At 46.9% G+C, this 22,355-nt stretch overlaps 1 protein-coding gene across 5 annotated transcripts in view; it reads right to left on the bottom strand.

Moving 5' to 3' along the window:
• IL16 (interleukin 16) overlaps window positions 1–19,054 on the bottom strand; it is a 60,852-nt gene extending 41,798 nt beyond the window's left edge. The window contains exon 1 of one of the 5 annotated variants that reach the window (XM_048481693.1): window positions 18,936–19,054. The gene's annotated coding sequence lies outside the window, so the exon portion shown is untranslated. Of the gene's footprint in view, window positions 1–1,715; window positions 1,814–8,239; window positions 8,384–17,836; window positions 17,856–18,935 lie in introns of those variants that run through there. The other 4 variants (XM_048481694.1, XM_048481695.1, XM_048481691.1 and 1 more) reach the window with 4 other exon arrangements.
• Between the last annotated feature and the right edge of the window lie 3,301 nt (window positions 19,055–22,355).

Genomic DNA, 22,355 nt, shown 5'->3' with positions numbered 1-22,355 from the left:
AAATTGCACAAGTGCTCTGCGGAGTAGGACTTCCTTGTAAGTAAAACATCTAGCATAATCTTGCCAGTAGAAATGAGGCTTTTGAGGTATTTATGGGGAGTAGAAAATTAAAGCAAGTCCCTTCCCATTGGGATGACATTTGTCAACTGGTTGCTGAAAAGAAATGCCCAGGTTCCAGCTTATGAAATTTTGGCTCTACGCATCCTCACGCTGTCCTTGAAATGCTCTTCTGGAAATCTCGAATGATTAAGATCCTTTCCATCCAGGGCTGGAAGGGCTCATTATGGCTAATAATATAACCAGAAAACAAGGCAACCGTGCTACAGCAAGAGACTATCCTGGTGTTGAAACGGATTCAGCCACTTCCTTCAAGCGTGATCTTTCTATCCCCCTTGAAAGAAAAGCTCAGTAGGTGATGAAGAGAAGGAATTAGAGGCGGCCTGATAAATGCTCACTTTCCTGGAAGGCATTTGGGAAAAGGAATAATATGGGGCTAATCAGGGCTGCAGAGGAAATAGAAGCCGCAAGACACAGAAGACAGATTTGTTAGTTTCTATTATCCTTTGGCTGGGGCTTAATTTGAGCTCACCACGCTCTGTTTTTCTTACTCCGGCTGTGCGGCCAAGACCCTCAGAGGAGGACATCTGGTTTTTGGATGCTAAAGGAAGGATGCTGACTTGGGACTATCACTCTTCCCCTTTGTGTGTGCTTCTGTGCGCTAGCGCTGGCGGCATCAGACTCCGATAGCTATATGATCGCTGTAAACTTCCCGGGGCTTTTCTCAACAAGACAGCGGATCCAATAGAGAAAGTTTCAGGTGTGTGGTAGAAAGTCTAATCGTATCTTAAAGACTAACCAGATTTCCAGGGTATCAGCTTTAGAGAGCTAAGCTTCCTTCATCTGATTCATTTAAGTCTTGAAAGCTTACACCCTGGAAATTGCGTTGGACTTTAAGATGCTACTGGACTTGAACTTAGCACTCTCTCTCTCCTTCCCTCTCTGAACTAACAAAGCCTACTCTAGGTTTAGGGAAGCTCAAGGAAATTGATGTGTGAAACAGTCTAAGAGAGAACATCCCCTGTTGCAATCCTTCAGGAAAAAGATCAACACGGCACTTCAGACAAAGTTAATTGTTTTAAAGACCTGGTTAGTCCAATGCAATCACTATGCACTAACACATTCTCTTGCCCACATCCTCAGCAGCCCCCGTTGCGAAGCTGTCTTGCCTTTTGTAATCCGAACCAAATGTGAACTGTTTCACCCATCTGATGATTTCCCCGCACCCTCCCGTCTTGTGTGAAATCATCCTAACCTAGTTTGCTCTTTTTATAAACAACGCTGGTTTGCATTTCGGCTGAGCACCCAACGGAGCGTTTGCAAGACGTCAACGGCGTGGCGCGATTGCAAGACAGAACCGGGAAAAGGTTGCTCTTGGCGAAGCTGTGCGAATGCCAGCCCTCTTCGCTGTGATCGAGACAGTTTTGTGCCATTCACCACAAGCAAAATAATCGTTCGTGTCCAACTTGGACCAGAAGTTCTCTTTCTTTTCTGTTTTGCCCATGAATACAACTGAAAGCATTCGATACATCTTAAGCCACCCAGCTGGTAGACTGCCCTGCCCTTCTACCTCCCTTCCACGTTCATCTGGGCACAGCCAGGTTTTACTGCTGCAAATGACCATTCTTTTAAAAAATAACATTTTGAAAGAGACTTACAACAAAGAGGCAGCAAAACCAGGCTCCTTCAGAAGGCTGTTTTTGTTCGCGGGCCTGGCTGAGCGACTTTAAGTGCAATAATTGGAAACACACCCTCCAAATGTCACATGACTCAGTTTCAGAAATTCCGTACAGGACGACGGCACAAAGCTATTGTTTCTCCGCTGCTGCACACGGGCGGTTAAAAAATTGATCAGTGAAGCCGGCAGAGCTGTGTGTTTGGGACATCTCTCCAGATGTCCTTTCCTGTAAGTGACGTCCTCTATTACTACAGCATCCCTCCCAACGAGATGTTCTCCACTATGAAATCTAGACTTTTTGAATTAGAACATGAGGAATTTATGGCTCATGCAAACGAGTTCTGTCCTCCCCTCTCTCTTGGTATCTCATACGGCTAGGCGTGGCCACATATTTGTTTCACTCTTTCTGATCCGGAGCACCAATGTGCCATCCCTTTGGCCAGATGCAATGTGCTTCCTTCCCTTTGAGGAATGGAAAAGGCTCCCAAACACCCCATAGCAAAAGTTGAAAACGGCAGAAACTGTACACCATGTTCTGTATTATTGCCCCCTTCATAACCGGGCCAGAATAAAGTAGGGGGCAGCCAAAGGGGTTGCATCCCGGTTGCAAGCAGAAAAGGGCTGGCTCGTGCTGCAGAAGCACAAATCTCTCAGGGCCCTTGAGAGTCATCGTGTGGTTCCCCCAACCACTTCAAGGACTTTGTCACTTGCAGACACAGATCAGCACTCCAGGTGGGACAGCACCCATGGTCCCTTCCCAGTGACAGAGAAATCCAGTCACATCCATGGGAACTGGCCCAGCGTAGTGTCATGGCTAAGAGCAGGTGCACTCTAATCTGGAGAACCGGGTTTGATTCCCCACTCTGCCACGTGAGCTGTGGAGGCTTATCTGGGGAACCAGATTAGTTTGTGCAGTCCAACACATGCCAGCTGGGTGACCTTGGGCTAGTCACAGTTCTTTGGAGCTCTCTCAGTTCCGCCCACCTCACAGGGTGTTTGTTGGGGGGGGGGGAGGGAAAGGAGCTTGTAAGCCCCTTTGAGTCTCCTTACAGAAAGGGGACATAAATCCATTCCGCTCCTCCTCCTCCTCTCCTCCTCCTCCTCCTCCTCCTCCTCCTCCTTCTACTACTACTACTACTACTACTACTACTACTACTACTACTACTACTACTACTACTACTAAAGTAAAGATAGTCTACCGTACAGGTGCTGGATCATTACTGATCCATGGGATATATCACATCACAACATTTACGAGGCAGACTTTGTTTACGGAGTAGTTTGCCACTGCCTTCCCCAGTTGGCTACACTTTGCCCTCAGCAAACTGGGTACTCATTTGACCGATCTCGGAAGGATGGAAGGTCGAAACAACCTTGAGGATTAGATGCCTTTTTTAGTGTTTGCTGAGCTGCAGCTGGAGGTGAGGGGGGAGATTTCTGTAGCAAAAATGGTTTCTTGTTGACTGGGAAAATTTGCTACCAGCAGAGCTCCCACGACGGTGGTGCAAAAGGCTTTATTTTCGTCTCTCCTCCCTAAGTTGGATTCTGCTGTTGAGGACCTGTGAAGGTCTCCTGTGAAGGTCCTGTTCCTTCGTTTCTGTGGAGGTGAAATGTGCCAATCGCGTGAATGCATGTGACCACTTGAATGTAGGACTTGCAGTGGGGGAGAGAGGACAATGTATTCCAGTGAGCGGAAAAGGGCACCGGGCTACGTGGGCCAGGATAGGAATGTTCTGGCTAACAAAAGCTGTTAAGTGAATACATCTTTGGAGGTGGAGTATCTGTGGGCGGGAGAGGAGGATTTGAGAATGCCTTTAATGAGAGCCTTTCTGGTTCATGCCAAAGGTCTACCTTGCCCAGAATTCTGTTTCCAAAAGTTGCCATTTGTGCATAAAATTGCTTGCAAGTGAATTTTGCTATTTTGCACAGTAAAATCCAGCTGCAAAGTACATTGAAAGTGGATTGAAAGTGCATTATTCTGCATGTGCAGAAGTACCCATATATATATATGAAGAGCAGTCTAGATTTATACCCCACTTTTCTCATCTGTAAGAACTCTCAACGGAGCTTACAAACCGCTTCCCTTGCTCTCCCTGCAACAGACACCTTGTGAAGTAGGAGGGGCAGAGAGAGGTCTGACAGAACTGTGACTGGCCCAAGGTCATCCAGCAAACTTCATGTGGAGGAGTGGGGAATCAAACCCAGTTCTCCAGATTAGAATCTGCTGTTCCTAACCACTGCACCATGCCAGCTGTCAGTTAGAGTGTCAGACATGGGGAAGGACCAGGGCTTGGAGGAAGAGCCTCTGCTTGGCATGCATAAGGTCCTCAGGATCTCTACTTAAAAGGAGCTGGCAGGAGGGGATATGGGAGACCCCACCTGAGAACCTCGAGGGCCGCTGCCAGTCTAAATAGTCAGTGCTGACCTGGGCAGACCACTGGTCCAGTGCAGTATAAGGCAGCCTCAGGTGCTTGTCTTAAGTATGTGACTAGGATATGGAAGAAGCAGAAGGAGGAGGAGGAGGAGGAGGAGGAGGAGAAGGAGAAGGAGAAGGAGAAGAAGGAGGTGGAGAAGAAGGAGGAGAGGAGGAATCTATCAAAACTAGGTCTATCAAAACTAGGACAAAGAGGCTTAGAGACAGCTTCTACTCTAGAGCTGTGGCTATGCTAAACTCTGCGGCTTCGTGTTGATGTGTTTGGGGCTGTGTAGGGATGGGTGGAGGAAGGGGAAAGTGAGGATGGGATATGAGCCTGAAATTGTGTGCATCAAGGAATGCTGCTGTAAATTTCGTTGTGCATGCACAATGACAATAAATGCTTATGCTTATGCTTAAGAAGGAGAAGAAGAAGAAGAAGAAGAAGGAGGAGGAGGAGGAGGAGGAGGAGGAGGAGGAGGAGGAGGAGGAGGAGGAGGAGGAGAAGGAGAAGGAGAAGGAGAAGGAGAAGGAGAAGGAGGAGAGGAGGAGAAGAAGGAGGAGAGGAGGAAGGAGAAGAAGAAGAAGAAGAAGAAGAAGAAAAGAAGAAGAAGAAGAGGAGGAGGAGGAGGAGACGAAGAAGGAGAAGGAGAAGAAGAAGGAGAGGAGGAGAGGAGTAGTAGTTTGGATTTATATCCCTCCTTTCTGTCCTGTAAGGAGCCTCAAAGGGGCTTACAATCTCCTTTCCCTTCCCCACCCCCAACAAACACCCTGTGAGGTAGGTGAGGCTGAGAGAGCTCCAAAGAACTGTGACTAGTCTGAGGTCACCCAGCTGGCATGTGTTAGGGTGCACAAGCTAATCTGGTCCCCCAGGTAAGCCTCCACAGCTCAAGTGGCAGAGCGGGGAATCAAACCCGGTTCTCCAGATTAGAGTGCACCTGCTCTTAACCACTAAACCACGCTGGCTCTCTCCACCATGCTGGAAGGCCAAGCGTGGGGTCCAGATTTTGCTATGGAAGCTTTCTTGACTGGGCCAGCCACACACTCACAGCCTAAACCTACCGTAGAGTATTGGTGTCAGGATAAAATAAAGGATGGGAAAGAAAGGTGCTAGTTCCCCCCCCCCCCGCCCCCCGTACACACACACACTTTGCATCTTCACTGGGAGAGAAAAATAAGTTATCAACACCTGATTAAATAAATGCATCTGGTTCTGTTCAATCCTGCCTTAAAATCCCCATAGAAATTATAGCATTATGAGGCACGTGGAGGCTATGAAGCTGATTTTCTTTGGAACACACAGGGAGGCCCCAGGAAAGGTGGCAGGGTCTAAATTTAGATCGTCGCAGGCTTTCCAGCATTTGGCGTTATTGGTGGGACGGGAAGGAGCCCCCACTCTTGCTTAGCATTGAATGTTGTAGCCCTCTCCCCCCACCCCAACAAACCCCGTCTGGGGCTGAGCGGAGACTGTGGGAGTCGCTGTTATTTCAGCTGTGAGGACTTAGCAGTGATGGCTCTTGTCAGTCTCTATCATACACATACTGTGCGCTCGCTTGACTCAAATGCTCCTCTTGGCCCCCGATTAATTTTGAGCCCCTTTTGCCCCCAACTTCTTTCCTCACGCCCTGCGTTTTGACAGCCTCGCACGAGAGGTTGTGTCTCTCGATTTTATGGGAGGTTGGGCTGCCAAAGGTTTCACGGTTATGCTTTTCGTTAGCAGGCGGCTGGTGCCTTATCCAGGGACCCCGCACAGTTTGGAAGACTCTTCCTCCGTTCTGTGTGATTTCCAGTTTTACAAGTCAGCCCGGGTGCTTATTAAATGTAAATCCTTTACACAGCACCAATAGATTTGGATTAGAAGACCCAAGTTCAAAACTCTGTTTAGGCAAATATTCCAACCTGGCCTGCCGGAGTTCCCTCTCATCTTTGACTCCCAATTCTGACCATTCTTATGAGTAGCATAATTATGAGACAACGAGGAACACAAACATGGCACCTTCTTGCAAATCCAGCACACAGTGAGGGTGTAAAGGGCCGTCAAGTTGCAGCTGACTTAGGATTTTCAAGGGAAGAGACTAGCAGAGGTAGCTTGCTATTGCCTTTCTCTGAATTGCAACCCTAATATTCCCTGAGTGGCCTCCCATCCAGTGGTGGGATCCAGCAGGTTCTCACAGGTTCCCGAGAGTAGGTTACTAATTATTTATTGGTAATTTTGCCATGTGATTTTTGCCTTCGTTACGCCCCTCCTCTCAGCAGTAGCACGCAGAACTTGAAGCAGTCTAGTAGGAGGTGCACCGGCAGGCGTGGCAGCCTGCGCCTGCATGCATTCGTTTCCCGCCCAAGGACTGACGCAGCGGCTGCATCCTTGCCACAACCCCGCCCAGGAATGCCCCGCCCCCTGGAATGCCCAGCCACGCCCCCGTCGTGCCCCGCCCAGCCCCATTGGCGCTACACGCCACAGTTTGAATCCCACCACCATGGGAACCTGTTACTAAAATTTTTGGATCCCACCACTGCTCCCATCCCAGTACTAACCGGAGCCAACCTTGCTGAGCTTCTGAGATCTCAGATGTGTGATTCATTCTAATGTGAATAAGTACACTCAACTAACTAAAAAGGAGGGGGGAAACATCCAATGGCAGCCATGAATCATTTTGAGGGGATGAGTGCGGACACACGTTGTGGTGAAGAGAGGGACTGAACACGTTTTCCAAACGTTTGAGGTGATTCCTTCCCTCCTTCCCTTTTTATCATCTGTGGCCTTTTACATCTTGGGCCTTTCCGTTCCCTCCTCAGAGGGATCTTTAGATTGCCAGAAGTGATGGTTGATACGCTGTTTTAATTGGTTTTAATGTGAGATTTAGAGCCCTAATTTTATTATATTGTATGTATTTATTGAATGTGCTCTTCTTGTTATTTCAGATTATATTAGTTGTTGTGCACCGCCCAGAGCCCTCTGGGGGTGGGCGGTATAAAAGTCGAATAAATAAATAAATAAATAAATAAATTTGCGAGGAAAGGAAGAGAGTTTCACCAAGAAAACCCTGAGCCCGGATGAGGACATATGGGCCGATTTGAAGGCCAGAGATCTCCAGTAGGTGTTGAGAACAATTGTGCAACGTCCTTTCGGGAACACAGTGGTCGAGGCATATTCCTCTGACTCTCAAGCAGAGGTGGGATCCAGCAGGTTCTCACAGGTTCCCGAGAGTAGGTTACTAATTATTTGTGTGTGCCGAGAGGGGGTTACTAATTGGTGATTTTGCCACGTGATTTTTGCCTTAGTTACACCCCTCCTCTCAGCAGTAGCGCGCAGAACTTGAAGCAGTCTAGCAGGAGGTGCACCGGCCTGTGTGGCAGCCTGCGCCTGCGTGCATTCGTTTCCCGCCCAAGGACCGGCACAGCGGCTGCGTCCTTGCCACAGCCCCGCCCAGCAATGCCCCTTCCCCGGAATGCCCGGCCAGGCCCCCGTCGTGCCCCGCTCAGCCCCATTGGCACTACGCCACAGTTTGAATCCCACCCCCCTGGGAACCTGTTACTAAAAATTTTGGATCCCACCACTGCTCTCTTCAGCCAGCCACCACCATTGGCCTTCCCAGCCTGTGCTTTACCAAGCTTTTCTGAGCTGGGATAAAAAGTTATTCCTTCCGGTCTAAGCCCATTTCAGTCTTTGTATGGGATTGCACCAGGTCACCCACATTTTCCCTGAATTTGAATTCTCTTGGTGGTGTTTAGTTTAGCAGTAAAGGCAATCTAGCCCACAAATGAAGGCTAAAGTATTAAAGCAAAGTTTCTCAACTATCTCAAGCACGCACTCAAAACCCCAACATTTTATGCACAAATGCTGATTTAAAATCCCACATTTACCACAGTACATTTATGGATCAATAATCCGTTTGATTTTTGTTTTTAAGCCTTCACCTTCGAAAAGGTTTTGGTTGGCTTTGCACGGTTGAAACACAGTCACCGGAAGTCTAAATACACTCACCTCATTTGAATGTAACCTACTCTCAAGTAATTTTGCAAGGGATCACAGACTCTGCTATGCTGAATGGCCGAGTTTATGTAGATAATAAACGAAAGCGCTTACTTACCTTTCTCGAGTCACAAAGATGATCTTTGTATTTCACAGCCACAAGTGGATTAAATTTTTGGTGGGGGGGGGGGAGAGGATACTGTTCGTTAAATTTGCATCAGATAAAAACGGTTGTGGTGATTTAGAAATAAAATGGTGCTCCAAAGTTTTGGGCTACTTTAGCGTAACTCCTGAGCCCACGAAGTCGCTGTTTGCTTTCTCCAGGATGGCTCAGCTTGCAGCCGGCTGCCCGACTCGCTTAGCGAGGCAGACTGTAGCAGTGATGAAGTTGATTCAACAGCAGCCAGGTTCTACTGAAAGCCATGGTTGGAAAAGCTGGCTTAGGGAGGCAGCCACGGGCAAAGAATGCATTTGTCACCAGTCTTATTGCAACCGGCTTCCTGTACCACAGGCAAAAATTGAAAACCTCAGTCTTTCCTTTGGACTTTTCCCGACTTCTGTTGTAGATTTTTTCCTTGCAAAATGCTGTCTGGCTGTTCCAAATCGCCCCCACCTACACACACATGGAAAATGTGTCGGACTGTTTGGATAATCGTATCGCACCCAGGCCCTGCCGTTCATTGGCAAACTGGCGGCTCCTCTATTTATGGAATGACATGGCCCACTTCAGATCTAACATGTAAAACTTTTGTGCCCCTGGTCTGAAATGAAATGCTTCATTTATTATGATGTTTTCCTCCAAAAGAGGGAGAGAGAAACCCAACATACGGTGTTCGTTTTTAACTTGAGTGAAAACGCTTTTCATAAGAAGCCTGTGTTGTACGCTTTGGGGGGGGGGGGGGGGGGTTGTTCCTTGGTGAATGAAATCTGTGTGGGGAATTCTGGGGAAAGGGGCATCGGGGTGGGGGAAACCTTAGAAATCTCCTAAACCAGCCAAGATAATGTGCAGTGGTAGAAAAGGAGGGTGCAAACATTTTGGAGTAACTGAATGTACTTTGTTGGTGTGCACTTTCCCTTTGCAAATTTGCCTTTCGGCGGCTTGCGACTTGATTCAGCTGGTTTAAATCACACGTTTCCCAGTTTCTCCTCTCTCTCTCTCTTTTTTTTTTTTAGCAAAAGCTCTTACCTTCTGAATGCTTCCAGATGGGGGCTTTTGTGAGTGACAAATGCTTTCTACCCCCGCCCCCCCCCATCACCTGGCACACTCTGCCCCCCGCTTCTTTCAAGACACAGTTATTGGCAATCCGTCGTCTAGCACAGTTCAGCTTTACTGTTTCCTTCAGCATTTATTCTCCTAACAGACTTGTGAGATGCTTAAGATTAATCCCAGTTTTACAGATGGACAAAACTGAGGCTGGAGGGCCGGGACTTCCACAACACCACCTCTCTCTCTCTCTCTCTCTCTCTCTCTCTCTCTCTCTCTCTCTCTCTCTCTCATTCTTTTCACCTTGAAGAAATATTTTTTTTGAAAAATGAATCTTGGAAGGTTGTCAGTATTCCAAGTTTCTTGACAGTGGAGAATCAGGATTACTTTGGAAGTATTTGGAAATAATAGTGACTTGCTATTGGAGGAGCCGAACCTTTCTCTGTCAGAAGTGTTCTAGGCAGGGGTGGGATCCAACCAGTTCCCCCCACTTCTCTAGAAGTGGTTACTATTTTTTTTTCTGAGTGCCGAGAAGGGGTTACTAAAGCAACCTCCCTGCCCAATAGCCCCGTTGGCGCTACGCCACTGTTTGAATCCAACCCCCACCGGAACCTGTTATTAAAATGTTTGGATCCTACCACTGGTAGGCATGCCTCCTGTCAGGGGTGCAACAGGTACCCTCCTCTGAGGGTGGACCATTTAACCTCATTGCTATATCAGGAATGATTGGTTATGCCACTCACACCAAATGCAAAGAAAGAAGTATCTCTCCCCAGCTGATGCTGATTAAAAGGAGGTCAAGCCAGTGGCAATATATCATGCAGATATGCATCAGACAACCTCTTCTGTGGGCTGAATTTGCAGCAGCTTTAATGAATTTACTGTGATATGCCGATGGTGCCCTGGCACGCAGTTTGGAAATGACTAAATTACATATATTGGCTGTTAATGTTGAAGTTGGAATTAAACTGGATTTCAGAACCTAGCGCACTAGCTACTGGATCTCACTCACAATGTCTGTCTAAGGCTTTCCAGATCTGAAATAGCCAAAGAGTACTCTCCAAAAATCTGATACGGCTTTCTAATTTGGTGCAATCACTACTCGAAGCACGATTGGCATAATTATAAGGAAAAGAAGCTGTGAACGAAAATGTATTTCATACTAACTGTATTGTACCTGCGATCTCAGCTGTGTCCTGTAGTAACGATAGATCATGATAGGGAGAGCAGGAAGGAATGAGTCTATGCTTGGCTCTGCATGGTGTGGTGTAGTGGTTAAGAGCAGGTGCACTCTAATCTGGAGAACTGGGTTTGATTCCCCACTCTGCCACTTGAGCTGTGGAGGCTTACCCGGAGAACCAGATTAGCTTGTGCACTCCATCATCATCATCATCATCATCATCATCATCATCATCATCATCATCATCATCATCATCATCATCATCATCATCATCATCATCATCATCATCAATTTGACTTAATAAACTGCTCTCCCCCAAAGGGCTCAGAGCAGTGTACAGGCAATAAATATCAAAATTCAAAAAAAAAATAATCAAATAATATCATTAAAATACATAAACCAATAAAAACAGTAGCAGCGACACAACCCACCCGCAATTTGGTGGATCCTGGACCATTTTTTTGGCCCTCCCTCTATAAGGACACCTAGAAGTTCTGCCAGTTGTGCGAGGTGTGCCAACGGCATCATACTACCTATCCCGCAAAGGCTGCCTTGTAATGCGTCCACTGAGCGAATGGCAATGGACTTTATAGGGTCCCTTTCATGGACTGTGAGAGGACCCACTACGTCCAAGTGTTGGTGGACTATGCCACGCGGTACCCAGAGGCTATACCTCTCCGCAACATGAAGGCAAAGGGAGTAGGGCAGGTGTTAGTCCATTTTTTCACCCTTATTGGGCTGCCACGAGAACATGCCAGCTGGGTGACCTTGGACAGTTTTTCGGAGTTCTCTGAGCCCCACCCACCTCACAGGGTATTTGTTGTGGGGGGGGGGGAAGGGAAAGGAGATTGTAAGCCACCTCGAGTCTCCTTACTGCAGAGAAAGGGGGGATATAAATCCAACACAGTGGGGTAGTGGTTAAGAACTGGTGCATTCTAATCTGGAGGAACCAGGTTTGATTCCCTGCTCTGCCACTTGAGCTGTGGAGGCTTATCTGGTGAACCAGATTACCTTGTGCACTCCAACACATGCCAGCTGGGTGACCTTGGGCTAGTCACAGTTCTTCGGAGCTCTCTCAGCCCCACCCACCTCACAGGGGGTTTGTTGTGAGGGGGGAAGGGCGAGGAGATTGTAAGCCCCTTTGAGTCTCCTACAGGAGAGAAAGGGGGGATATAAATCCAAACTGTTCTTCTTCTCCCCCCCCCACCCCAAGTCCTTTCTAGCATGCCCAGAGCAACATCGATCTCCACTTTGGGGTCAGGAAGGAATTTTCCTGCAAGCCAGTTTGACCAGGAATCCTGGAGGGTTTTTTTGCATTCCTCTGGGCGTACAGCAGGGTCACTGGGGGTATGTGTGGGGGGAACTAGTTGTGAATTTCCTGCAATCTGCAAAGGGTTAGACTGGATAACCCTTGGGATCCCCTCCAGCTCTGTACTATGTTTCTAAAGGACCCGTTGCCAGTGTACCTTTTGAGAGGATCTTTCAGGATACAAAGCACAAAGTTTTGAAAGGCCTACCTTAAAGTATGTAATGGTCAAAGCAAGAAAAGAAAACCCCCGCAACCCCTGCCCCCGCCAGAATGATCACACTTGACACATTTCTCCAATAAGAAAATACTAGATCATTTGGAGCTTTCAGGTGTAGAAAAAACCAGGGGGGGCGCATGACTAGCGATGTTGTGTGCCATAAAAGGAAAGAATTCCCTGTGTGTGCTAGTGATGGGTGGTTGATTTGGGAAAGGTAAAAGGAAGTTCTGCTTGAAGCAGAGCGTGATTTATGGCCTTGGATTTAGACGTCTTCAACAGGGGATTGGGCCTATCCACAGCTCTCAGATGTGGTGGCTAAAGAGACCCTTAATGTTCTGGGGAGTCTTCTAAATGGCCCTCTCCAAGCATCAAGGATCAATGACAGGGAGACAGTGTGGAAATGTCTTTCCTGCTTTCTGGGATTCCTGGAGAGCAATTCTTGTCAGTCACTGCAGTGGAACAGAGTGGGGGGGAACGGGGGTGTTAAATATGAGCTGTTCCTCTCCCACCCCAGCTAGCTGTCCTTCATGGCACATTCTGGCTCTGAATTGTAGCTTGAAGAGGTGTCTTTTCTTCCAGGCCTCGCTTGTGAGTTCTGCATAGCATCTGACCGGCCATTTGGACACAGAATGCTGGCTCAGAAGGACCTTTGACCTGGACCGGAGAGCCAGCGTGGTGTAGTGGTTAAGAGCAGGTGGATTCTAATCTGGAGAACCGAGTTTGATTCCCCACTCCTCCACCTGAGTGGCAGAGGCTTATCTGGTGAACCAGATGTGTTTGCGCACTCCTACATTCCTGCTGGATAACCTTGAGTTCTCTCTGAACTCTCTCAGCCCCACCTACCTCACAAGGTGTCTGTAGTGGGGAGAGGAAGGGAAAGGAGCTTTTGTAGGCCACCTTGAGTCTCCTTACAGTAGAAAAAGGTGGGGTATAAATCCAAACTCCCCCCCTTCCTCCTCTTCCTCCTGCTCTTCTAAACATTTTAAATGAATGCCTTTTTAAAAAGATTCTTTAGTTGAAACATTTTCAAAACAGGTTCATTTGCTTGTGGGATCTCTTTAAGACGTTTCCAGTGCCTCTCTGCCTTCCCCAAACTTTCTCCTTGGCATCATTTGCTGAGCTCCCTTCTTACCCCGCTCCTATTTTTCCTGCACCATTTATGTCAGTTTCTTTAGTTTTGGGGAGCTAATCTTTGAAGGACAGGGTACAGAAGGTTCAGGGAAACACAGCATGAAGCTCTGAGGCATACAAGCATCCAGAAGAAGAGGAGGAGGAGGAGAAGGAGTTTGGATTTATACCCCACCTTTCTATCTTGTAAGGAGACTCAAGGTAGCTTACAAGCTCCTTTCCCTGCCTCTCCTTGTGAGGCAGGTGGGGCTGAGAGAGGTCCGAGGTCACCCAGCAAGAATGTAGGAGTGTGGAAACACATTTGGTTCACCAGATAAGCCTCTGCCATTCAGGTGGCGGAGTGGGGAATCAAACCCGGTTCTCCAGATTAGAATCCACCTGCTCTTAACCTCACTGGCTCTCAATTGGACAAAGTACTCCAAATGGAGGCCAGGAATCGTTTTGAGGGATTGAGTGTGGACATAGATTGTTGTAAAGGGAGGGACTGAAAATGTTTTAGAAACGTGTTGTAGGATTTGTGTGGAAAGGCCCCGTGTTCTGGAAGGAATTTGTTTTTGTTTGTAGGGGAAGATCCAGAAATGCGGTTCCTATTCTGTCACTTCAAGTATCTGTTATGGTCCTTTTGCAGAGGTGTTCCTCCCATTGGGCAAAGTGGTCAGTTGCCCAGACCAGGGCGCCACCTTGTGGTGGGCGCCAAAAATGCAGGTTCGTTTGTGGGATTTTTTTTGAATTTTCAGTGTTTTTTGTTTTTGGCCTGCAGGGGGTGCTGTTTTTAGGCTAGCAGCACCAAAATTTCAGGGATTTTTCAGGAGACTCTCCTGATGATATTGCTTCCAGAGCTTGCTGAGAGTGGATGAGGGAAGTCCAAAGTTATGGACTCCCAAAGGGAGTGCCCCATCTCCCATTGTTTCCAATGGGAGCTAATAGGAGATGGGGGCTACACTTTTGAGGGCCCGTAACTTTGGACCCCCTGAACCAAACTTCACCAAACCTGGGTGGCATCATCAATAGGGGCTCACAAAGATACTCCGAAATTTTGGTGCTGCTATCTTAACAATTGCACCCCTGACTCCGCCGCCCAGATGCACGTCGGCTCTTTTCTGTCGCAACTTATTCCCTTGCTGCACAAATCACTTAAAATGTTTGTAAAACGTTTTCCACACACACACCCCTTTACCACAATGAATGTTCGCATTCCCTCGCTCAAAACTATTCATGGCTGCCACAAGCGCTTTTCCCTTTTTTTAAGTTAGTTGGTAAATCGATGCTGCAATGCTTCAAAGCTTCGTGCTGCCATTCTCTACACCTTGTATATCGTATGCTTCGAAGACTACGTCCCTCGAAATAAAAACAAACCGACAGAAGTAAGGAAAATAAGCAGGCAAGGGGTGAGCTCAGCGAGGTGGTAAAATGGTGCTAAAGGGGACGTTTGGGTACAGCACAGAGGTGTGGGAAACATTGTAAAGAGATCGCACAGCAAGTGAAGCTGTTTTGAAAACATTTCAACCAAAGAATTATTTTATAAGGGGTTTCGCTGAAAACGTCTTGAGGCTGGGAATAAAATGTTTTCAGAACCAAAGGGGGAAAAACAATTTGGAACGCCATGGAGGGAACCTTTTATTTCCTACCTCAAAACGTTTTAAATGGTTTGTGCAGAAAGCGACTAGAAGCTGCTGAAACATCCTCCGTGCTGTTTTTGCATCCTCAAACCATCACAGGGAACTCCTGTTGGCTCAGTTATGATGCTTACATGTAGCCAGTGGTGGGATTCAGCAGGTTCGCACCACTTTGGCAGAATCGGTTGTTAAAATGGTGCTTGTAAACAACCAGTTGTTAAATTATTTGAATCCCACCACTGCATTTTGGCACGGTTTGTGGAGCGGTTTGAGGACATGCAAATAGTGGATGAAGTGAATGCCCCTTCTTGTGTTCCCAAACAGAAGAGAGCCAGATTTCTTCCCCAACAAATGCAAGGACTTTGTAACGTGTAGATGAAGCTTTAGAGAGAGTGACTGGCCCACCGTCATCCAGTGAACTTCCAGGGCAGAGGAAGAGGAGGAGGAGGAGGAGGAAGAGGAAAAGGAAAAGGAGGGGGGAAGAGGAAGAAGAAGAGGAGTAGTAGTTTGGATTTATATCCCCCCTTTCTCTCCTGTAAGGAGACTCCCTTCCCCGCTACAACAAACACCCTGTGAGGTGGGTGGGGCTGAGAGGGCTCCAAAGAACTGTGGCTAGCCCACAGTCACCCAGCTGGCATGTGTTGGAGTGCACAAACTAGTCTGGTTCACCAGATAAGCCTCCACAGCTCAAGTGGTAGAGCAGGGAGTCAAACCCGGTTCCCCAGATTAGAGTGCTCATATTCTTAACCACTACTCCATGCTGACTTGAGTGGAGACTCGAACCTGGATCTCCAGATCCTGCTCTGATGCTGGAATCGTTACGACATGGTGGCGGCACACAAGAAGAGTTAGTAGTCCTCCAGACTTAAGGTACGGTGTGTGTGTGGAATTTTTCATACTTCCTTGTGTTAAATAAGATGCTCCTCTGGAAGCAGAAAATTAAAACAAGAACAAGATAAGGCTTCAGTCTTTCTCCCTTGTGTGCTATTCTCATTCTGAAGTGGGGCAGTCCCAAGTGGTACAGTCCTTTCCAGATCATTCTGCTCTTGGGTCCCCTAGGCCTTAAATTTAATTTAGGAAACAGTTAAGAGCTCTCTGGCATGAGCCCTGGTGCCAAGAACAGAAAGCACATTTTGTCCATTATATAAAAAGTAATACGGGTTCATTTTTTCCCCTCCTGCTTTCACAGTTGGGCATAGCAAGCAGGCCTTGTGACATCCTCCAGATACTTGAAGGGCTTGGTCATAAAAGCAGAGATTTGCCAGCAGAAAACAACTGCTTCCAACCACACCCAGGGCCGAACAGACCAGATGGATTTCCCATTTTCCTCGCATAAGCTCAGACTAAACACCGTCAGGTTGGCAAATCCGGGTGCCTATTTATAGAGAAAAATGGATCTGCTATGGTAAGGAAGGAGGCGAGGGGAATATTCACTAGTGTGGTGGACGTTTCAATCTATAAATGGGAGCTGGTTTAGTATAGTGGCCAAAATAATGTGCTGAGGTCTGCAAGACCACTGTGTAAAATCTGATCTGGGCGTCAAAGTCACCATTTTATTTTATTATTTATTTTATTATATTTATAACACACACACACACAATTCCCAACCGAAGTTGGGCTCAGAACGGCTTAAAAAGGTGGGTTAAAATAATGCAAACAATAAAAATCACAGATAAAACCCCACAATAAATGCAGATCTAAGCAGTATATATTTCTTAAAAACCTAGATGCCCTGAAGAAAGCCAGATTTATGCATCCCTTATTCACATTCCTTATTTCCAATATGAGGATAATTCTACTGGCTTCCCTTGCAGGGATGTTTATTTATTTATTTATTTATTATTGGGTCTTGTATACCGCCCTACCCCCGAAGGGCTCTGTTGTAGGGATAGTCTCATTTTGAACACTGAATGCACTATTTACTTATTTAAGACATTCGTATTTTGCTTCTCTCCCCAGTGGGGATCTAAGTTGGCTTACAACCTATTTTTCCTTCTTTTTGCCTTTACAACAACTCTAGGTAATTTAGGCTCTGTGTGTGTGTTTCAATTATTTCAATCCAGAGAGAGAGAGGGGGGGGGGGGGCAGTGAGTTTCCATGGAAGAGAGGGATTCAAAGCTGGTCTCCCAAGTCCAAGTCATATCCTCTGACATGCTATAACCACTACACCGAGCTGCCATTACGCAATACAAGTGCTAATTATTACTATTAAAACAGTCCTCTATTGAAGGGACGATGTTGGTGCTGCAGATTCACTTTGAATTTCCTTTTTTTCCTAAATTTACATGTGTCTGCTGTAGGGTCTGATATAGCTGGAACTGCCCAGAGATGGATGACCCAAGCTAGCCCAACACTGCCAGATCTTGGGAGCAAAACAAGACCAACCACAGGGCGAGGGGAAGGACCAGGGGGTGTCCCGAGGGCAGCAAGGTTTCCGTGGTCTGCCCACACTTCAAAGGGGTAACCCGCCCCCTCCAACCAGTGACGCCAGGTGGTCAGATAGCCCCAGTTTCTTTGTCTCCTACTGTCCAATTCAGTTCAGAGCCTGAAAATTTCTTTGACAAATAGGCGCAGACATAAAGCTTCCCATTGTTACCAGTAAAGACTTCTGATCAAGAATCCAGAGTCCCGTATTGACTTCAGTCATAGAACCTGACAGGAGACCACCAAGGAATGGCAGGGTAGCTATGCAGAAGCAGGCAGTGGCAAACCACCTCTGTTCCTCTCATGCCTGGAAAACTCTATGGGGTCACCACAAATCAGCCGTGACTGAGCAGCCTTTCCCGCCACCAGCACAGCTGGAGCCAAACTTAATTTGTTAAAACCAAACGCTTGATTTTCAGTGCTTCAACAGAAAGCAGAAAACTGTACCCTATTCTTCCCGCTCTGCTTTCTAATACTGTTCTAATATTTTCTTTCGTGTTTTTGACCAGTGCTGCGGGCTGAGCAGAATTTTCCACTGTGCAGTAACGCCTAAGATTTTTTTCCTTGAGTGGTTAATTTAGGAACCATGAGTGTATCTATTCAATCTTCATCCAAACTTGCATTATTTCAAACTTACCTAGGCTCAGTTTCAACTGTTGTTCGTTTACACCCAAGAGCTCTCCCGGTTGTTCAAGCATGGAGTCATTTAAAGCTTTCTCTTTCCTGCCCCATAAATGTCGTTGCAATATCTATATGAAGAAGGAGGAGGAGAGTTGGATTTATATCCCCCCTTTCTCTCCTGTAAGGAGACTCAAAGGGACTGACAATCTCCTTTCCCTTCCCCCCTCACAACAAACACCCTGTGAGGTAGGTGGGGCTGAGAGAGCTCAGAAGAACTGTCACACAGCTGGCGTGTGTGGGAGTGCACAGGCTAATCTGAATTCCCCAGATAAGCCTCCACAGTTCAAGCAGCAGAGCGGGGAATCAGGACTTGACCATCCGCTGCCATTTGGAAATTCACAATAAGTTGAGGTAAGAAGCTACCTGCTTAATGAAGGTTATACTATATACAGTACATAAGTTTAAGAATACAGAACAAACATACCACAACTTTTGATGCCACTGTGTTCGAAAGTGTACTTTGGAGCCAGTGCCAAATTAGACCAGAAGAAGAAGATGGGTCAATGAGTCTCTCAGGTTCCCTGGTGGAAATTTATAATTAAAATGCCAAATTCTTATATGTTGGTGGGCCAGAAATTGGGACCTCAGAGTGAAGACTTTGCTGGTGTGCAATTTAAAACTGGCAGTCACTGAGAGAATTTACAGAGTCATTTGCAGACCTGCTAGCTTGAAAGCTGCGAACTGGCAAATGTCAGAAGCCACTCAGCCCCTTCCGCACACGCAAAATAATGCGTTTTCAAACCGCTTTCACAACTGTTTGCAAGTGGATTTTGCTGTTCCGCACAGCTTCAAGGAGCACTGAAAGCAGTTGGAAAGTGCATTATTCTGCATGTGCGGAATGAGCCATATAGTAAAAAAAAAAAAAATAGGCAAGGTTCTTGTGGCATCTAGAAGATGAATGCATTGACTTGCTTCAGTACCTTCTAATGCACTCTCTGGAGACTGCAGGCTGATAAAAACTGTACTTGTTCCAATATTGAAAGGCTACTGTATTTTCCTAGCTAAGAAAATGAGAGTTATCATATTTAGAGCCAAGCAAGAAATAAGACACCTACCTTGGTCTTCAGGTCTTCACCGGAGAAATGTCTCCTTAAAGTGATGATGACCTCCTGGAACCCTGAGTTGCTTGTTTCATTGGCAGGGTTACATTTTGTTGGAAAGGAGGTTCATTTATTGATTGGGCAAGACCGGCTCCGCCTCCTCCTGCTCCACCTCTTTCAAGGAGTCGAGGACTCCCCTGTCCTACCTTCACACCAATCTTTGGGGTCCCACTGAGTATCTGACAACTGAGTAGCTCATTCACACCCAAGGTGGGGAGGTTGACAGGGAAATAAGCTTCTGTGGTTTTTCTCAGTTGACAAAAAGAAAAGTTCATTCTAACGAAGGTGCAAATCATTTGATAAGTGTGCTTAGAAAAAGCGGGGGGGGGGGGTTGAAAATACATTTTTTCATCCATTATGAATTAGAACCATACTTGATATGCATAATGGGGCTTTGTTGGGTTACAGGAAAAAAATGTGTTGTTACTTATAAGTTAGGAACAAAAAGGGCTTTCAGCCCAACTTGGGTGTTTTTTTTTTCAATATAACGTGTAGCTCTTGAAACGAAACAGCCCACTGCAGTGTTGTGTAAGAGGCCGAATGTTCAGCATAAATCAACTTTGTCTGCTGGAGCTGGGTTTTGGGGGGGGGGGGGTACGCAGGGAGCGTGTGTGGTGTGTGATGAATGAATGCTTTGTTCAGAAAAAAAATAATTGCTTGCAGGGGAAGGCCGAGCACACTCGTGCACATGCAGGTCTGCAACGCAAACGTCCAGTCCCTGCATCGCTGTAATTGAATTTCATAAAACGCAGGAGTGTTGCGTGTGTGTGTCTCTCTCTTTCGACATGTTTATGCCAAATCTTTTTTTTTGTGGTTGCCTCTATTCCTGTCTGGAGTCAGTGACACCGGGCGATGAAATTCCACAACCACCTTCTGGCCCTAGAAAATGCTGAAGCAAAAGAGAGGTTTGTTTCACAGTGCTCCCCAAAGTTCTGTGAATCTGATGTCGAGTTCTTTTTAAAGGGCAAACTAGCTCATGGAGCGAGGCGTTATTTCCCTTTTTAGAAGCTTCCATGGGCAATCCTCAAAATGGTTTTTTAGCTTGGGAAACTTTGAGCAATTTGGGCATTCCTTGATGACCGTTCTGGGAAAACATTTGTGTTCTTGGGAGACCATCATTTATGGATTGCAACCATAACATCCCCATTCAAAGGGGGGTGGGATCTGCTGTTGGAGGTGGTGTGGGGTCGTGCTGGCAGATTTGCCCTTCCTGGGGCACTTCCTTGGTGGAGGGGTGGGTCTGCTGGCAGGTGGCAGGCGTGGCTCTTCACAGAGGTCAAATGTGGTACAGAGCACTGTGCCAATGTTCCTGCGCCGCTGCTGGCAGATTGGGGGAGGTCCAGAGGTGTGACTGGGAGAAGAATTGATGCTAGTTGGCTTCCACCGGGCCACTGCCTCCACAACGCCCACACCCGAGGTGTTGGATGGGACTGTAAATCTCTCACTTTGTGGCCTAATAAGCAAATGAAGTGGCGAAACTGTTCCTGAGCTGTGTCACTTCCGACAATCTTCGGCTCATTCCGCACATGCAGAATAATGCACTTTCCAACTGCTTTCAGTGCTCTTTGAAGCTGTGCGGAATGGCAAAATCCACTTGCAAACAGTTGTGAAAGTGGTTTGGAAACACATTATTTTGCGTGTGCGGAAGGGGTCTTCCTCTCCGCTGTGAAGGAGTAAAGACATACTTGGAAAACCTCATGAAAAAGAATTTCCAAAGCATTTGAAGCATAAGGAAGAGGAGGAGGAGTTTGGATTTGTACCCCACCTTTCTCTCCTGTAAGGAGACTCAAGGTGGCTTACAAGCTCCTTTCCCTTCCTCTCCCCACAAGAGACACCTTGTGAGGTAGGTGGGGCTGAGAGAGTTCAGAGAGAACTGTGACTAGCCCAAGGTCATCCAGCAGGAATGTAGGAGTGCGGAAACACATCTGGTTCCCCAGATAAGCCTCTTCCACTCAGGTGGAGGAGTGGGGAATCAAACCCAGTCCTCTGGATTAGAATCCACCTGCTCTTAACCACTACATCACATGGGCTCCATGCACTGAGACTAGACTACTGTAATGCACTGTACATTGGTCTTCCCTTCAAATCAACGCCAATTGGTCCAGAATGCTGTGGCTCAGCCATTAATGGGAGCTGGGTGAAGCAAGCATATTACTGTAATTCTGCAGATGCTCCATCGGCTGCCCATTTGTTACGGAGTTTAAACAATAGTTTAAACTATTGGATATCTTATACAAAGCCCTCCATGATCTAATATCCTCTTATTTATGGGGTTGTGTCTCTTCCTATGCTCACCACGGCAACTTCACTCAAGTCAGCAAGGGCTTCTGCAGGTGCCAGCGAGGAGATGGGTACAAATCCAGTTAAATCTGTTCATACCCATTTGCTTTCATGCGCGTGGGCTGGCTTCTGTGGAGGTCAGGAAGCACTCCACTTCCTTGGCTCGCCACAAGCTACGTTACGCGCCTATTCCTGAACTATTCAAGAGATGCTTTTTCTGTGGTGGGTCAGCAGGGTGAAAGAGGTGGGGATCCAGGAAGAGTTCTCCCAGTTCCCAAGAGTGGGTTACTAATTATTTGTGTGTGCCAAGAGGGGGTTACTAATTGGGTCCGGCTTCCATTCTTCCACGCTTCCCCCGAGAGGCAGGCATCCGCCTTTGAAACGTGAAGGTCTCCATATAGCAATATGGCGCACTAATAATAAATCACTCCCTGAACTGGGTTAATCCCTTTCAGGTACTGCAATTCATTGATTCTCAGCCTTTCGTACCTTTTATCTCACCAGTCTCTATCAAAGAATCTGTGTGTTTCACCATTGCTGTGTTCAGATTTGTGAGTTGGGGCATTTTCTATAATGTGATGATGATTTAGAAATGACCTGGTGCAAAAAATTTTTTGGGGGGGTTGTGGTGGGGTGGCCATCCAACTCAGGTTTTGCCCAGGGCTCAGGTTTGCCTAGGTACGCCTCTGCCCCCTTTGCTGAGGGGGGGCTGGCGAGGGAACCTGTTACTAAAATTTTTGGATCCCACCACTGGTTACAGGGTTTCACTGTGCATAATAGTTTTACAAATTTGCTTGGATAAATGATTAAGGACTGTGACATATACTGCTGTGGTTAGCTTACTGGAAGTCAAATTCTTGTGCTATAATTCCTGTACCACTTGATGCATCATGTGAATACTGCACTTCAGTTCTTTCTGAGGGTTCCAGACTTCCAAAATCCACAAGCACTGTACCATTCAATGTACCATTTTTGTGACTGTACTACCTTGCTGTGCATACTCTGTCTTGAGAGTTCCTGTGAGAAAGCTAGACTGTAAATAACATAAACAAAGAAGGAGAAGAGGAGGAGGAGGAGGAGTTTGGATTCATATCA

Source organism: Sphaerodactylus townsendi, linkage group LG17, assembly GCF_021028975.2.
Source record: "Sphaerodactylus townsendi isolate TG3544 linkage group LG17, MPM_Stown_v2.3, whole genome shotgun sequence".
NCBI lineage: Eukaryota > Metazoa > Chordata > Lepidosauria > Squamata > Sphaerodactylidae > Sphaerodactylus > Sphaerodactylus townsendi.
Note: the sequence above shows the minus strand (reverse complement) of the source record. Positions and strands in the feature narration are given on the sequence as shown.